General features: G+C 47.0%; 1 protein-coding gene across 2 annotated transcripts in view; it reads right to left on the reverse strand.

Moving 5' to 3' along the window:
* Positions 1-15076, reverse strand: part of LOC101523875 (neurotrimin) — a 1051792-nt gene that overhangs the window by 911007 nt on the left and 125709 nt on the right. The gene's annotated exons all lie outside the window — the stretch shown is intronic.

Below are 15076 nucleotides of genomic sequence, written 5' to 3' on the forward strand. Positions count from 1 at the left end.
TTGGTCCATAACCTCCTCTAGAAATGGTGCATGAAAGGGTCTTGAGTTCTAGAAACAGGCTCAGAATAATCACCGGCATAACTGACACAGGGATCCTCGAGAAGAAATCATCCTAGGGGAATCCAGGCTCCACTCAGCTATTTCCCCGCAGCTTCTTAACATCCTTTTCTTTGGCTCCTCATCCTAATGTCATTGTCTGAGTGACAATTGACATCAAACAGAAACACTGACAAATTTTTCATGCCTGTGATTGTCAAAATAGAATTACGTGAAAAACAGAAAGGACAGTAACAGAAGTACATTGTTCTAATATCTGGTTGAGTCATCTTCAGTTTTAAATGGAAGAGCTGAGGCTCAAAGAGACAGAGTCACCTACACAAGATCACGTAGTTAGCTACACGGAAGGTGCTGGATTCCTAGACTAGTGCTCCTGATGCCACGCTTCCTTCAGGTGAAGCACAAGGCAGAGCATGGCCTTCTCTGCCCTTCTGAACTTGGGCCATTTTTGAACCTGTGTTCTGTACCTGCCGAGTAGTCTTCCATCCTCTTTCCACGGGTGTGATCTTGGATGGGTGTCTGTGATCACTCCCACAGTACAATGTGCAGAGTGGGTAAGCTGAGAACCTATTATTTGCCACATGCTTGCTGTGTGATCCAGGATCAATTGTTATCCAGTGTAAATCAGAGGTTTTTCCTTCCATGTAATTGGGCAAACCACGTAACCCTGTCTTTTTCAACTTCTTGCTTATTTTGGTAAAGTACCAAAATTGTGACTCCAAAAAAAAAAAAAATTGACTTTGGGTACTGAGATTTGACCTTTCCTTTAGAGAATTCTGATGCTGCTTGGGGGACCACACTGATGATCAGGCCACTAAGTTTCCTTCAAATGAAACACAATGAAGTATACATGAGGCTTAACACAGCAGAAGCAATGGTTCAATCTTTGTCAACATTGCATATATCATCATTGCACATGTCTTAGATTCAGGGGCCTTTTAAAAACCCACTGTGCCCTGTGAATTGAGCTAGATAACCAGTGACACCCTGTGACTCAATTCCATATAGTTTCTAGAGTACAGGCAGCATTGATCTTCTTTCTCGATATGGGAAATGAGGCTCAAAGACTTGGGTAACTTCATTATCATCAAGGGATAGGTAGATTTCTTAACTAAAGGAATAGCTCTCCCTACACACTGCTGCACTATAGAAAGGAATCCTACAGGCATGCCGATTCCTTTTTGCTGCTATTGGGTCAGAAAAACCAGTGATTTAGAGAGGGCTGGTTCTGAGTGCTGAAAACTGATTGCCAGAGGAGGAGAGAAGGCCGCTATCAGGCAGGAGCAGGGAGGCAGGCAGGCATATGTTCGGCATGAGGAGAGGAAGAGAGTGGATGGCTGATGGATACACAATGGCAGGAAATTTACAGATCAATACATAGACAGAGATCCAGGGAGTCTGACAGCTGACAGACGTGTGGGGGTGCACCCAGATGGCCATGGAGCGTGCAGGCCAGGGAGGCCTGGAAGAGTGAGCCGTCCGGGTCGAGGCAGACAAGCCTGGAGACAAATAACGGGCAGTGCATGCAATTTGGCAAGGCCATCTGAATGAGTGGACCCCAGTGCCATGTGTAACAGACTTCACACTCCCCTTGGGGGTGGGAACTGACATGTGGTACTACTCAGCTATTTTTAAGTCTCTTCCCGTGCTATGCCAAAACGCTCATCTGGGGAAAGCCTTTTCTGTTAAGCCCTAAGGGGTACCCAGCCTGTGCTGGGTGGCTACAGTTCCATCTGATTTATGACAGGTGGAGGCATTTCAGAGCTGCCAGATTTGAGGATAACCTCATCAGACAAAGTGTCAGTCTTTGCTCCTGGGAAACTTCCAGGAGGGTATCCAAGATTTGAAATCAGAGGTGGAATCAGGGACCCTGAAGAGTTCAAAGCCAAGAGTTTGACTATAGGAGGTAAAGGAAGCAAGGGTGGGGACAGAGTTAGCAGGTGGGGTTGTGCACTAGCAAGTCAGATGTGTGAGGAACAGTGACCAGGTAGTACAGAATCAGAAACTGCTGGGCCATGTGGTCCTTCTTTGACTAGATTACAGGGGGCTTGGCCAAAGTAAATTTAGGTAAGCCTTAGCTGAAATCCACATCCCTCTAAGCTTCTGTAAGGTGGCTACTCTGGCTTCTTGCTCAGACCTACCTGGCCTTGAGACACCAAGAATTCTTCTACAGTTAGTGTAGGCTGGTGACATCAGTCTCAACTAAACTTCAGTCATTCAACAGGGCAACTCAGTGCGTTAGAAATACACACACCACCCAGCCTAAATCTAGATAGCCTTAAACGTGGACCCTGGGCCTGAGTCCACTCAATCATTCTGGCACAGGTCCCCGGTGACTTGGCTTGCCTTTCTTCCCCGGTGGCCATCATACATTCTGCTTTCTCCTTCCCTTCTCCTCCAGGTTGACACTTCACTTCTTCCTTCCTCGAGGAACTGTAAACAATTGGAAGAAATCTACAACATTTCACCTCCCCACTCCAACCAGACCCCTCCTTCCCTCCTGTGTCTGCTGAGTGGACTCTAGCTGCTCAACAAGAGACAGCTCCTCACCATGCTTAGACCAGACAGCTTCCCCTATGTTGTCCCTTACTGAAGATGTTATCCTCATCCCTACTTCACCCTCTTGTACCTGCGCTATCAGTGTGCTTCCCTCTCCACCGGGTAATTCCCTGCCAGGTGCACACTCAGCTTGCAAAAGTCCTGAGTGTCTCCCATCTGGAAACAAAGAGATAAACATCAGCCAAGGAAAGACCTCTTGACTCTCCCATGCCTCCCAGAGAATGCTCCACTTCTTCCACCGGCTTTCTCTACTCTTCATTTCTACTTAAACAGAGCCAGTCTAGCTTTACTCTCCTCATCAGCCCTGGAGCCACACATTTCCAAATAGATAGATCTACCCTGCCAAGGCCTGGCCCCAACAGCTGTCTTCACCCATCTCTGGCTCGTCGACCAATGCAAGATCAAGCATTTCAGAGATGTCAGGCTCTTTACCACAGGCCGGGTACACCTTACTGCTGAAATAAACAGGAGAAATAAGAGTGGTTTAGAAAGCCGTGTTCTCATGGGAAGCTGGACAATACACTGAACAAACAGGTGCCATGGGTGTATGGAAGACTGCCAATGAGTGACATGGAGAAAGGCAAAGACGAATGTCTTTGGGGAAGAACAGCAAGGGACCTGAGGCCACAGGCTGGCAGCAGAGTTCTGGACAGAAGAATGCTTGCTGTCTTCTGCCCTTCCTCTTTGGTGACAGCATACACACCTGCTTCCCTCCAGCAGCTTCACTTGATGGGCCTTCTCTTCATTTCCTTCCAGTCCTGTAGAGCCTGACTTCCTTCTCTTTTCTTGTTACAGCCTGCCCAGGCTTCTGTGACAAATACCATAGACTGGGTGGCCTGTGATCAACAGGCACTTGTTGCCCGCAGTTCTAGAGACGTCAAGATGAAGGCGTTGGCAGGTCTGGTATCTGATGAGAGCTCACTCTCAGGTTCACAGATAGAGCCTTTCGCTCTGCTCTGACATGCCAGAAGGCAAAAGTGTCTCTTATGAGAACATTAATGCAGTGATGAGGGCCCTTAAGACTGGGTGATCCCCCAAAGGTTCTGCCTCCTGATACCATCACCTTGGGGGCTAGGCTATCAACCTGACAGTTTCATGGGACACAGACTTGCAGACCACAGCCCCCCTCTATCTATACAACTTCTCACCTAGACGCACAGTCTACTATCTTCTAGTCTCCAGCCTTCTGTGAACCCCCGAACTACATGGATTTTCCTTGGGCATTTAATAGATACCTGAAATTTAACACATTCACACCAGAACTCTCAATTTCAAGCTCGCCCTTTGCATACCCACATCATTCTTCCTCAGCCTTCCTCATTTTCATAAATGTTGTCACACTGTGCTCTTTGCTCAGACCAAAGGTCCAGTGATCGCCTTTGACACTGCCTTCCATGACCCCTGCCCCATCACTGGGTCCTGCAGGAAAGGAGGTGCTGACCACACTTGCAAAGCACAGAATCTACCCTTCTGGCCTCACATCCAATGCAGCAGCTTTCTTCACGACCACCTTTTACTTGCATGGACAAATCTCGTCCTTGAGTCCCTCAACTTTCTTCAGGTAAAAGCAGCCGAAGACCCTTGGTCACGCAGATCAGATGGCAGCATGCTTCTCTCACTCACCCTCCCAACTCCCTGAAAGCAGCCTATCTGCTCTCTGAACACCATCTGCCATGTGTGGCCCTCAACCCAAGCCCTGGCACCAGTGGCCCTCACCCAGGTCCCCATCCCTTCTCCTGCCAGATCCATTTAAGTGTGTAGAAGCAACATGCTGAAGAGTAATGCGCACATTACTACCTCCCCCATCAAAGCCACCCTGTTCCCTGCCTGCCCTTGTGGCCATCACAGCGGCCCAGCTCCCTGATCAATAGGATTCCTTTCTTGTCTCTGTTTACTCTTGTCACTCTCACCATAATGTAAACTCCCAAGGCAAGGGCTGTGCCTGCTCCTGGTTGGACTGCAGATGCGAGGTTTGATGGCCCGGAGTCAGGCTGTCTGAATTTGACTTTGCCCCAACACTCACTCTCATTAGGGCCTTAAGCTATGGCTTCACCTCTCTGTGCCTCAGTTCCTTGTTAGTCAAAATAGAGTAGTAATGATAGCAGTGTTTACTTAATAAGGCTGTTGTATGGCTCAAATGATATAAACAACTAAATAGGAAAGCATATGGGATAGGGCTTCATAAAGAACATACACTTTGAGAGTGTTAGTGGAATGGACATCTCTTAGACCCTAATGATTCCGGGGGTGTGGGCCTAATCTGAAACATGCTGCCTGTTGACGGAAAGAAAGAGCCAGAGAAGAACCTTCTTTCAGCATGAGACTATGGGCACCACAGCCCCGGAGAGTTTATCCTCCATTCATCCTCACACCAGTGAGGAGGGAGCAGAGCTGCTGCAGGGATTGCAAAATCTGAAGTGAGGGCTTCTCGTGCTGGGAATGAGGAAGTGGCCAGACCAGAATCCATGGGGTGCTTCCGCAAGGTGAGCTAGGCTGAAGTCCTGCTAACACACTTGCAGGCTCCCCTTGGTTCTACTCTGTTCATGTTTCCAGCGGCACACAGCCCTGGTGCCACTTGATTTGTGCCAGAACACGCATCACCCGGGGGTTCCATCTGCAGTGATATGGCTTCTTTAAAAGAGCAAATATAAGCAACAAGATACTAGAAATGTATCTATAGCTGGCACAGAGGTACCCACCAGCAACACCAGCTACCTGCAGAGGGCACTCACACAGCTGCAGGGAATCTAATATGCTTTAGGGACTTTGGAATGCTTCCTATCACGCAGAAGAAACTTAGCATATGGAATAAGAACAGAGGAAGGAAGAAGTGTGTCAGAAGAAGCTGGAATGGACACAGAAGACAAGTCAGAGATTTTTCAATCTTTTCTCCAAGAAAAGGAGGAAGTGAACTGAGAGTTTAGAGCAGAAGGAAATGAAAGGGTCAAGTTCATATTCTTTAAAGAACGTTCAGATATGGTAAGAGCAATGGATGACAGAGGCCGAAAGGAAGAGCAAGAGGACTTCCAGGAGGCAGCCATGGCTCAGGTAGGACAGTAGAGCTCTGTGGGTGGGGGCTGAAGCAGTGTGAGCAGGCTGTATGTGCTTCTGCCCCTCCCATCTAAACACTATCAAGAAACCAGTGTTGATGCTATGGTACAATGGATTAAATCACCACTTGGAACACTGATAACCTCTATTAGAGTGCTTGTAAAGTCCAAGTTGCTCCACTTTTTATCCAGTTTCCTGCTAATTCTGACACAGAAGTAAAGGCTGGCCCGAGTAATTGGGTCACTACCACCCACACAGGAGATATTGGTGGAGTTTCTGGTTCTTGGTTTCAGACTGGTTCAATCCCAGTTGTTGCAGCCATTTGGGGAATAAATCAATGGATCAAAGATTTCTCTCTGTCTTTCTCTTTTTCTTTGTCTCAAAATTAGAAATGTTACGAAAATTAGGAAACTAAGGTTCTAGATAGATAATTTCCCAGCTTAACTAGCTATTAAGAGGCACAATAAGGCAAACTTCATGCAAAATGCAAGATCAATAGATATACAAGTACCTATGTATGCACATATATTCATTTAAAGGAACTATCATACTGAGAAGTGAAGATACGTTACAATATGTAACTCTACTCCCAAATCAAAGATGCACTCCCAATGAAATTGTGAAATATATCTTGACAATAGGATGCTGGACTTTCTGCCATTGTCTATACCAAAAATATTAGAATATACTTAAATAGCAGAATGATGGACTTATGATTGTTTTTGAAGGACTATACAATAGTAACAATAGAGGGGAAATTGGTGGGGAAGGGGACTGGAGGGGCAGGAGAGGAAATCCCTGAGCCTATGGTACTGTAGAAGAAAGAGAGAGAGAAAGGAAGGAAGGAAGGAAGGAAGGAAAGAAGGAAGGAAGGAAGAAAGAGAAGGAAAGAAAGGAAGGAAGGAAGAAAAAATAATTAAGAATTAGATACAATGGCTTTAGAACCGTATCTATAGACCCTCATATATGTTTCTTTATTCACCGTATAACTCTCCCTTAAATAATATATAAATGTGTAGAACCATCAAATCCTTGCTACTTGACATTTTGCTATTGAATTATGGACACCCGCTTAGCAGCCTCAGTGTCTTCCAGTGCCCTACATCCTGCACTAATTATTGTGTGTCATTGTTAAGCATGAGTAGACTCAGGAGTGTGCCTCCAAGTGCTGGAATGGAAAGGCCTGGGAGACTGCTTGGCCAAGGGATGCTGGCTCCCAACACAGCAGGGTCAGCACCAGCCTTCTGCCACCGCAGAGCTCAGGTCACACCTCCTGCCTGGAATCCACACTGGCAGGACAATGGCAGGCAGAAGTCCCCATGGCCTGAGCCCGCGTCCTCCAGCTTACCAGCAGGTGCCTCCAGAGAGGGCCAGGGAGAAGAAAGGAGATCAAATGAGGAGCCCAGCAAGTGGCTCCCTCCTGGCAGCTCTGGACCTGGCTTCCTCCCATCCCTTTCCAACAGAGCTCCCTTTCAGGGCCCAGCTCAGCCCAGAGGCCACCACTCCAGAATAGGAATGAGCTGCTCATGTATATGCAAATGCATGGTGGGCAGGCAGGCTAGGGGAATTAGCATTTTTAATGACACAAGACCACAGGGAAAGAGCAGATGCAATAGGCAATAACTCCCTGCAGTGTTCCTGGAGGAAAAGAAGGGAAAGGTCTTGGGCAGAGGCATAGAGGTCAGAGCCACCTGCAGGATGGAGAAGAAAGAGAGATATTGCTAAGAAAAAGAAAAACAACATTTAAACCCTTAAAATGATGCTTAGAACAACAGTATCAGTAAGGTAACAACACAGACTGTTTAAGATTATTTCGGTAATTCCGATTACTCGCTCAGTAAACATTAACTAATGCCCAACAACATACGAATCAATCTTGCCAAGCTGTCTACAAGGAGAGGGATTCTGTTTCGCAGAAAGAGGAGATGAAGCTTGATTCTGTCTTAAGTCACGTTTTCCATTTGTGGGAACCCGGGATTTGAACCTGGTTCTTTCTGACTGCAGGGGCCCTGCTCTTAGTCTGTAGTAAAGCTGCTTCCGTCCACTTTTAATGTGGTGGCACCATTCGCCTAAGCTTTCAGGAGGGACCTCTGAGAAGTCGGAGTCGATGGTACAATCAGGATGGGCAGGTGGGAGATGGAGGCCCGCTTTGACAAGAATGCCCTCCCCGTGGCCTGACCATCACACAAGAGAGCCAAGTTTTTCTTCCAAAACCTGACCAGCCTTGCTGTGCAGCAAAGCCTGATAGCTGAGGTCTGGATCACATGCCAGAGAGAAAGCAAAGCAAAGAAACCCAGCCATGCAGTCAGTGCAGGCTGAGTTACTGGGCAGTTGTGCTCCCCACTGGGTTGAAGATTATTCCCAAGTTTCTAGCATCATCCCGCCATTCATGCCAAATGATGCTAATTTGACCTTGACCAGGCTTTTTTTTAAGATTCATTTATTTTTATTGAAAAGTCAGATATACAGAGAGGAGGAGATTCAGAGGGGAAAACCTTCTGTCGGATGACTCATTCCCCAAGCAGCCACATGGGCCAGACCTGCACCAATCTGAAGCCAGGAGCTGGGATCCAGGAGCCTCTTCCAGGTCTCCCACATGAGTGCAGGGCCCCAAGGCTTTGGGTCATCCTCAACTGCTTTCCCAGGCCACAAGCAGGAAGGGAGCTGGATGGGAAGTGGGGCCCCTGGAATTAGGGATCCTGGCATATGCAAAGCAAGAACTTTAGCCACTAGGCTACCACACTGGGCCCTTGATCAGGCTTTTGTGCAAAGTGGGAGTGCTGGACGTGCTGGCTGGGGGGCAGGGAGGCCAGTAAGCCTGTAGCCACATGCCAATTTGGGATTCACATCAGGCACTAACAGTTTCATTGAATGCACTATTGAATCAGAGCAAGCAAAATGCTCCGAAGTAAGCTATGAAGAAGCTGGCAAAATGATTCTCTCAGCTAAGAAAGCTTTACTTTCTTGTACTCAGTGCAGTGTCCCTGGGAGTTGATTGTGGTACCTCCAGGGGAAGGATGAGAGGAGTGGGGTGTGTCTGTGGCTCAGGCCCTAGCAACATGACCTTTTGACCTTGACTGTGCAGCTGTGGCCTGCTGGATGCTTGCCCACCCCCAAACCCCTCCCATCTCCCTTTGCTGGCAGCCTGGATCCTGCTCACTGCTTGGAGATAGGAACAGTGTGGCTGTGAGAGGAGGATGGAGTTTGCAGAAATGCTGCTATAGGGACGGGGGCTGCTCAGCAGCCAGGGCATCAGGGGGCTGTATGCCAGCAAAGCCTGTCAGCAACAGCCTGAAGGCATCACTCTTTGTGGGAAGGAGCTGTCAGCCATTAACCCTAAATCCCACAGTGGAAAAATGATCCTCCAAAATGCCTCATCCTCCATAGTCCTACATCAGCCAGAATTTTTGCCTGTGCAACACAATATCTGAGACAGCTGACCTGCAAAGGGCAAAGCAGTTCTTTAGTTCAAGTTTTGAGGTTCCAGATGCAAACTACACGATGCACACAGGCTTTGGTCCTGGTGACTAGCGTGGCTGTAAGCCTCACTTAGCAAGCGGGGAAGTTGAGGGGATCAGGCTTCCAGGGGTAGCGTACTCACAACCCAAGAACCTCTTGCCAGTTCCATCCTCCTCCCAATAGTGGCACCCTGGAGACAAAGCTTCTGTCACAGAGGACTTCGGGGCATGCCATCATCCCAACCATGGCACCTGCTGTGAGCAGCCCGAAGCCAGTGGCCAGTGAATGTGGACAGGGAGGGATCTGTTTCATTCTGAGCATGAGGGGAGAAGTCCACGCACCTGCTTCCACAGCAGCCAACTTTCCTAATGAGTCAACCTCGGGTCTCACGTCTACCTTTCAACAGAGTTGGAAGACAATTCAACTTTCTCGCAATCATTTTTCAGATTCTTGGCATCCATTTTGCTACACCAACACCTCTTACCTTCAGCCTTCTCTCCTGCTACGAAAAGCATCCTGTGAGTCAATTCAGGGGCACCGCTGTGTGTGCTCGTGGCTGAAACATTCTGTTGATGTGCAACACAGGCAGGGAGTGAAGGTCTGAAGCTGACTTTGACCAGGGGCCTTTGCTGGGTCTGCAGGAGACCCACTCCCAGAGACAGAACAGTGCTTGGGGCCTGAGCATTTGTTCTGGGCCTATACAGCCCTTTCTACAGCTGCCAGCACCCTGCCCAACTGTGCTTCCTCACCAGCTGCTTCTGGCCACACTCCCAGGCTGTGGCACATGATCTCAGCACCAGAGCCAAAAGCAGGAAGAAGAACCAGTTCCCAAGGAATTACCACGCTGGTCCCGCCTGGACAAGAGGAAGGAATTTCAAAATAACGTCACGGGAGAGGGAAGTTGCAGGGCCAAGAGCCACGAGTAAACCCTGATGGCCCACAGTGCTGTCAGCTCCCAAGCTGCCTGGCCCTGGGGATGTGTGCCCAATCAGCGTGATTGCAATCAGTCCAGGAGCCCACGTGCATTTGACAGAGCCGGTGAAAACATGCAATCTGCAAACTACAAGTCAAAAATCACAAATGACATCAACAACAACAGGGGAGGCAGAGGGCTGGGGGAAGAGAGCCCCATTGGCAGGCTGTTGGACAGTGTGCAGTCCTAGCTGCCCAGGGACCAGGCTGAGTGTGTTAAGCTCAAAATCCAAGAAGCCCACTCAGGACACAGGGCAGGAGGCAGCATCCAGCCACTCAGAATCACTCCACGTCAGCCCTTCAATCAGTCTCTTTTACTACTAATTTTCCCTCATGTTTTTTAATTTAATTCTCAGCTTCCTTCAAATACCAGTCAACGAACCGTCCAAATTTCCTCCAAATACCCTTGAAAATGTTGAATTATGCAATTAAGGATGGTGTAATACAATAATAGGAGGAGAAATGTTGTCATACATATCTGAATGTGGCACACAGTCCTGGGAGGAGGCAAGGGGGATGGGCAGCTGTGGGGAGAGGAAGTGATTTCCCAGAGCTGTCTTTCACCTACCTCCTGGTGACAGCTTCATCTTCATAATTAAAATCCTGCCATGGACACAAACCTCGAGACGAACGCTCACCGTGGACAGAGCCTGCAGGCTGCAGCTGCGAATACTCAGGTCAAATCTGATTTGCAAATCTCAGGAACAGCCCAGTGGGTAGGGGATTATTCCTTCCATGTGTAGATGCTTCATTCATCCACTCATTAGTTTGCCAATCTCACACCAGATTCAATGACCTCATCTTGGCACATGCTGTAGGGGGACCCAGCTAGCTACATTTGCCCTAGGGAATTCCCAGTTTTATTTCTGAAGGTCTTATGTCTCATGAAATTGCTCAACCCCAACAAAGGAACAGTTCACCAGGGCAGTTGCGTTGGCTTACCCAACCGCAGTATTTTTACTAGGCATTAGCTAAAGCATACCCAACTGAGATTCATACCCCGCCCCCAATTCCTTTAGCACTTCCTGGCACACTAGTTTATTTTTCTTCCTGCCTGCTCATTCCACACATGCATATACTTTTCAACCTCACTATGACTTTTTGAGGTCAATTTTGTGGATTGTTTGTAGTTGTGTTTCTAACATCTCACAGTGTTTGAACTTATCACCACTAAATACTTCGTGCATGACATGATAATTATGAAAATCATAGTAGTAATTCAGGTGTGTTGTGTCTGAAGCATTGGAGAATAACTTTAAATGATATAAGGGATCTTTACAACATTGTGGGAAATGTGTATTACGAATAAAAACTGCACGAATTTCATTTTTTTGCAAAAATACATCTTCTATTTTAATTTCCACAAATTAAAATAAAGAAAGAAAGAACCCTATGTTTCAGTTCATTCGCAATATGATCATAGCAGCTGAGTTTGGCCAAGACAAAGGCTGAAGTGGAGAGGCGGGACAAAGACAGGTCTCATGGGTGGTTGGAACCCAATTACTTGATCCATCACCACCATCTCTCAAGGTTCTTACCAGCAGGAAACTGGAGTCAGGCACAATAGCTGGGACCTGAACTTACGTGTTCCGATGCGAGACACAAGGACCTCAACTGGCTGTGTATCTGCTAGGCCTCCATGTGACTGCTGAACTACTTGGACACGCATAGCTACAGTCAAGGAAAAACATTCTAAAATTGATGAATTGTGAACATGTTGGTTCCAGTGCTTCATTAAAAACTAGTCATTGGCCTGGCACAGTAGTTCAGTGGCTGAAGTCCTTGCCTTGCATGCACCGGGTGCCAGTTCTCATCCTGGTGGCCCGGCTTCCCATCCAGCTCCCTGCTTGTGGCCTGGGAAAGCAGTCGAGAATTGTCCAAAGCCTTGGGACCCTGTACCCGCACGGGAGACCTAGAAGAGGCTCCTGGCTTCAGATTGGCACAGCTCCAGCCATTAGCTCCGGCTGCTTGGGGAGTGAATTATTGGATAGAAGATCTTCCCCTCTGTCTCTCCTCCTCTCTGTATATTTGACTTTCCAATAAAAATAAATATATCTTTGAAAAAAGCCTAAGCAAACAGAGCTTTAATGACACACATAAAAGGCATTTGAGGGGAAGCAATTATGAATATGGTAAAAAAAAAAAAGTAAAACTAGATTTAGAAAAAGAAGCTTATAGAACAAACCTCAGCCTGGATGCATTACTTCCACTCAGGTATAGATACCAAGAATATGAGAATGCATTGGTGGGCTCTGACAGAGCAGAAAAGGAACCCCAGCACCAGCTCCACATTAGAAGAACAGGAAAGAACAGTGCAGCAGAACGCTGCAGGGGTTGACATTCATCCCAGCCTGAGTGCAACAGACTTCTCACTTGCAGCAATCATTGAATGTGTCTAGGCCTCATCACTTCATCTCTAAAGCAGTGGGACTAACATTGACCTTGTAGGGTGGCTTCCAGCTCAGAGGGAACACATGTCAACACACCAACACATCACAGCCACACTATCACAAGTGTTATTTTAGTTATTATTACCACTGAGGATCTTTTCTTTTTTAAGATTTATTTATTTTTATTGAAAGTCAGATATACAGAGAGGAGGAAAGACAGAGAGGAATATGCTCTGTCCGCTGACCCACTTGCCAAGTGGCCACAATGGCTGGAGCTGAGCCTATCTGAAACCAGGAGCCAGAAGTCTCCTCCAGGTTTCCAACATGGGCTTTGGACCATCCTCGTCTGCTTTGTCAGGCCACAAGCAGCGACCTGGATGGGAAGTGGGGCCACTGGGATTAGAACCAGCACCCATATGAGATCCTAGCTCATTAAAGGTGAGGACTTGAGCTGCTAAGCTATCATGCCGGGCCCCCTCACCACTGAGGATCTTAAGGAAAATTGAGAAACTGTGGAAGAGACAATTCTCTCAGTTGTGTGAATATATGTGCTGCTGGAAAGGATAGAAATGGGGTTACTTTCCAGGTCACCTTTACCCAGAAAACATTTAATAAGCACCACTCTTTATGCACAGATGCCTGGGCCATTTAAAACATTATGGTTATTGTAATACACTTTTATTTATGGTGCTGTGATTCCAGAGCATAATGGGCACTGTAACAATTTTCTTCAGTCATTTACCTGTTCCTTTATGGATACAACGCATCCGAGTGGTTGCTTTTCTCTCTGCTTCCCTCATATGCGTTTGGGACTATCAGACTAGGTGCCAAATAGTTTGAAACTCAAGATCACATCTTCATTTGATCAGCTTGTTCACTCAGTATCTCATCCAGCTCTATACACACTCATGCTCACTATGGCAATATAATGTTTCCACAGGGCAAAACTCTCGACATGTGCTCCCAATGTTTAAACTCGTAACTCATCTACTCTACTCTTCAGCCACATGGATCTGTAATATATTCTGTGAGCCCACTATGTACTTACTTCCAAGTACGGTTGTCCCCTTGAGTGTGCTGCACCGTTATATTCGTATCATAGTTCATTCTACTCCTGCCTTCCATAGCACTGGGTGTTGGGTGCATCTTCTGGGTTCCCAGCTCTCAAGGGCCGAATTATGTCTGGGATGCAGTGAGCAGACTGAGACTCCTGCTTCTGGAACAAGTGTGAATGCCACTTATGAATCTAGAGTTATAAGTCTGGGATTCAAGAGACTGAGTGCAATCTTCAGTTTGATTCTCTAAAATACTGATTTTTCTTTACTAGCATTAGAATAATATCACTTCTCAGACAGTTCTGTTGGCATGATAAGCAAAGATGCTCTGAAAGTACAGGTGCCAGAGCTGAAAGTTGTTGAGCACACCGTGCTAGAATGAAGAGTGCACAAGGGTAGGGTTTCAGTTCCCATAGCCCCATCAATGAGTGTGATGATGCTGAGTGAGTCACTTGACAATTTCAGGTTTTAATTAATTGGCCATAAAATGAGAATAACTGCAACTGTCTAGCCAAGTTTTCAGGGCTGTTAAGGACGTTAGTGAGATGTTCTCTCAACATTGTTCGCTGAAGTGCATGGTGCTCTGGAAAGCAGGGGTGCTGTGTGCTGGGACTTGAACAGTCTCTGCAGCCGGGGTCCTTTATGTTACCCCCAAATCCAGCAGAATTGTTATGGCTGAATTCCTCCATCTGTTTGTACCTTCTTCCGTTGTTTACAGCATGAGCATAGCAGATCAAGCAATCACCCAAGGTTGTTAGGCACATGAAATACGTTATTATCATAGTACTGAAAAGGTTATAGAAATACAAGTTGTGAAAGACTAATGCATGGATTTAAAATTTTTTGAACTTGGGCCCGGCGGCGTGGCCTAGCAGCCTAAGTCCTTGCCTTGAACGCCTGGGATCCCATATGGGCACCGGTTCTAATCCCCACAGCTCCACTTCCATCCAGCTCTCTGCTTGTGGCCTGGGAAAGCAGTCGAGGACGGCCCAAAGCTTTGGGAACCTGCATGCATGTGGGAGACCCGGAAGAGGTTCCTGGTTCCCGGCTTCGGATCGGCGCGCATCAGCCCGTTGCAGCTCACTTGGGGAGTGAATCATCGGATGGAAGATCTTCCTCTCTGTCTCTCCTCCTCTGTGTATATCTGGCTGTAATAAAATCAATAAATCTTTAAAAAAAAATTTTTTTTGAACTTGAGGAAACTTGGCTGTTAACTTCATTTTGTATTAACTTTTTAAAGCTGTCCTCCTACTTGAAAAGTGCTTAAAATGCTGCTTGGTCACTGAATAAGTGAGTGAAGCTATTCTTGTTGGGAGTGTAATGCTCAGGATTATTATTCTCCCTGCACCGCTAGATCTTGACCACATCTGAGTGAGGTCCATGGTCTCAAGGTGACAGCCTCATCTCTGCCTGGAAGCCCCTGGAAGAAAACGGACTGAGTTCTTTGCTTTCTCCATCCCTCATCTTTCCACTGTTGCTGCATTGGATTCCTCCAAATTTTCCAATATTCCCCAAAACACAACACAGATAAGT

This window comes from Ochotona princeps, chromosome 4 (assembly GCF_030435755.1).
Source record: "Ochotona princeps isolate mOchPri1 chromosome 4, mOchPri1.hap1, whole genome shotgun sequence".
Taxonomy (NCBI): domain Eukaryota; kingdom Metazoa; phylum Chordata; class Mammalia; order Lagomorpha; family Ochotonidae; genus Ochotona; species Ochotona princeps.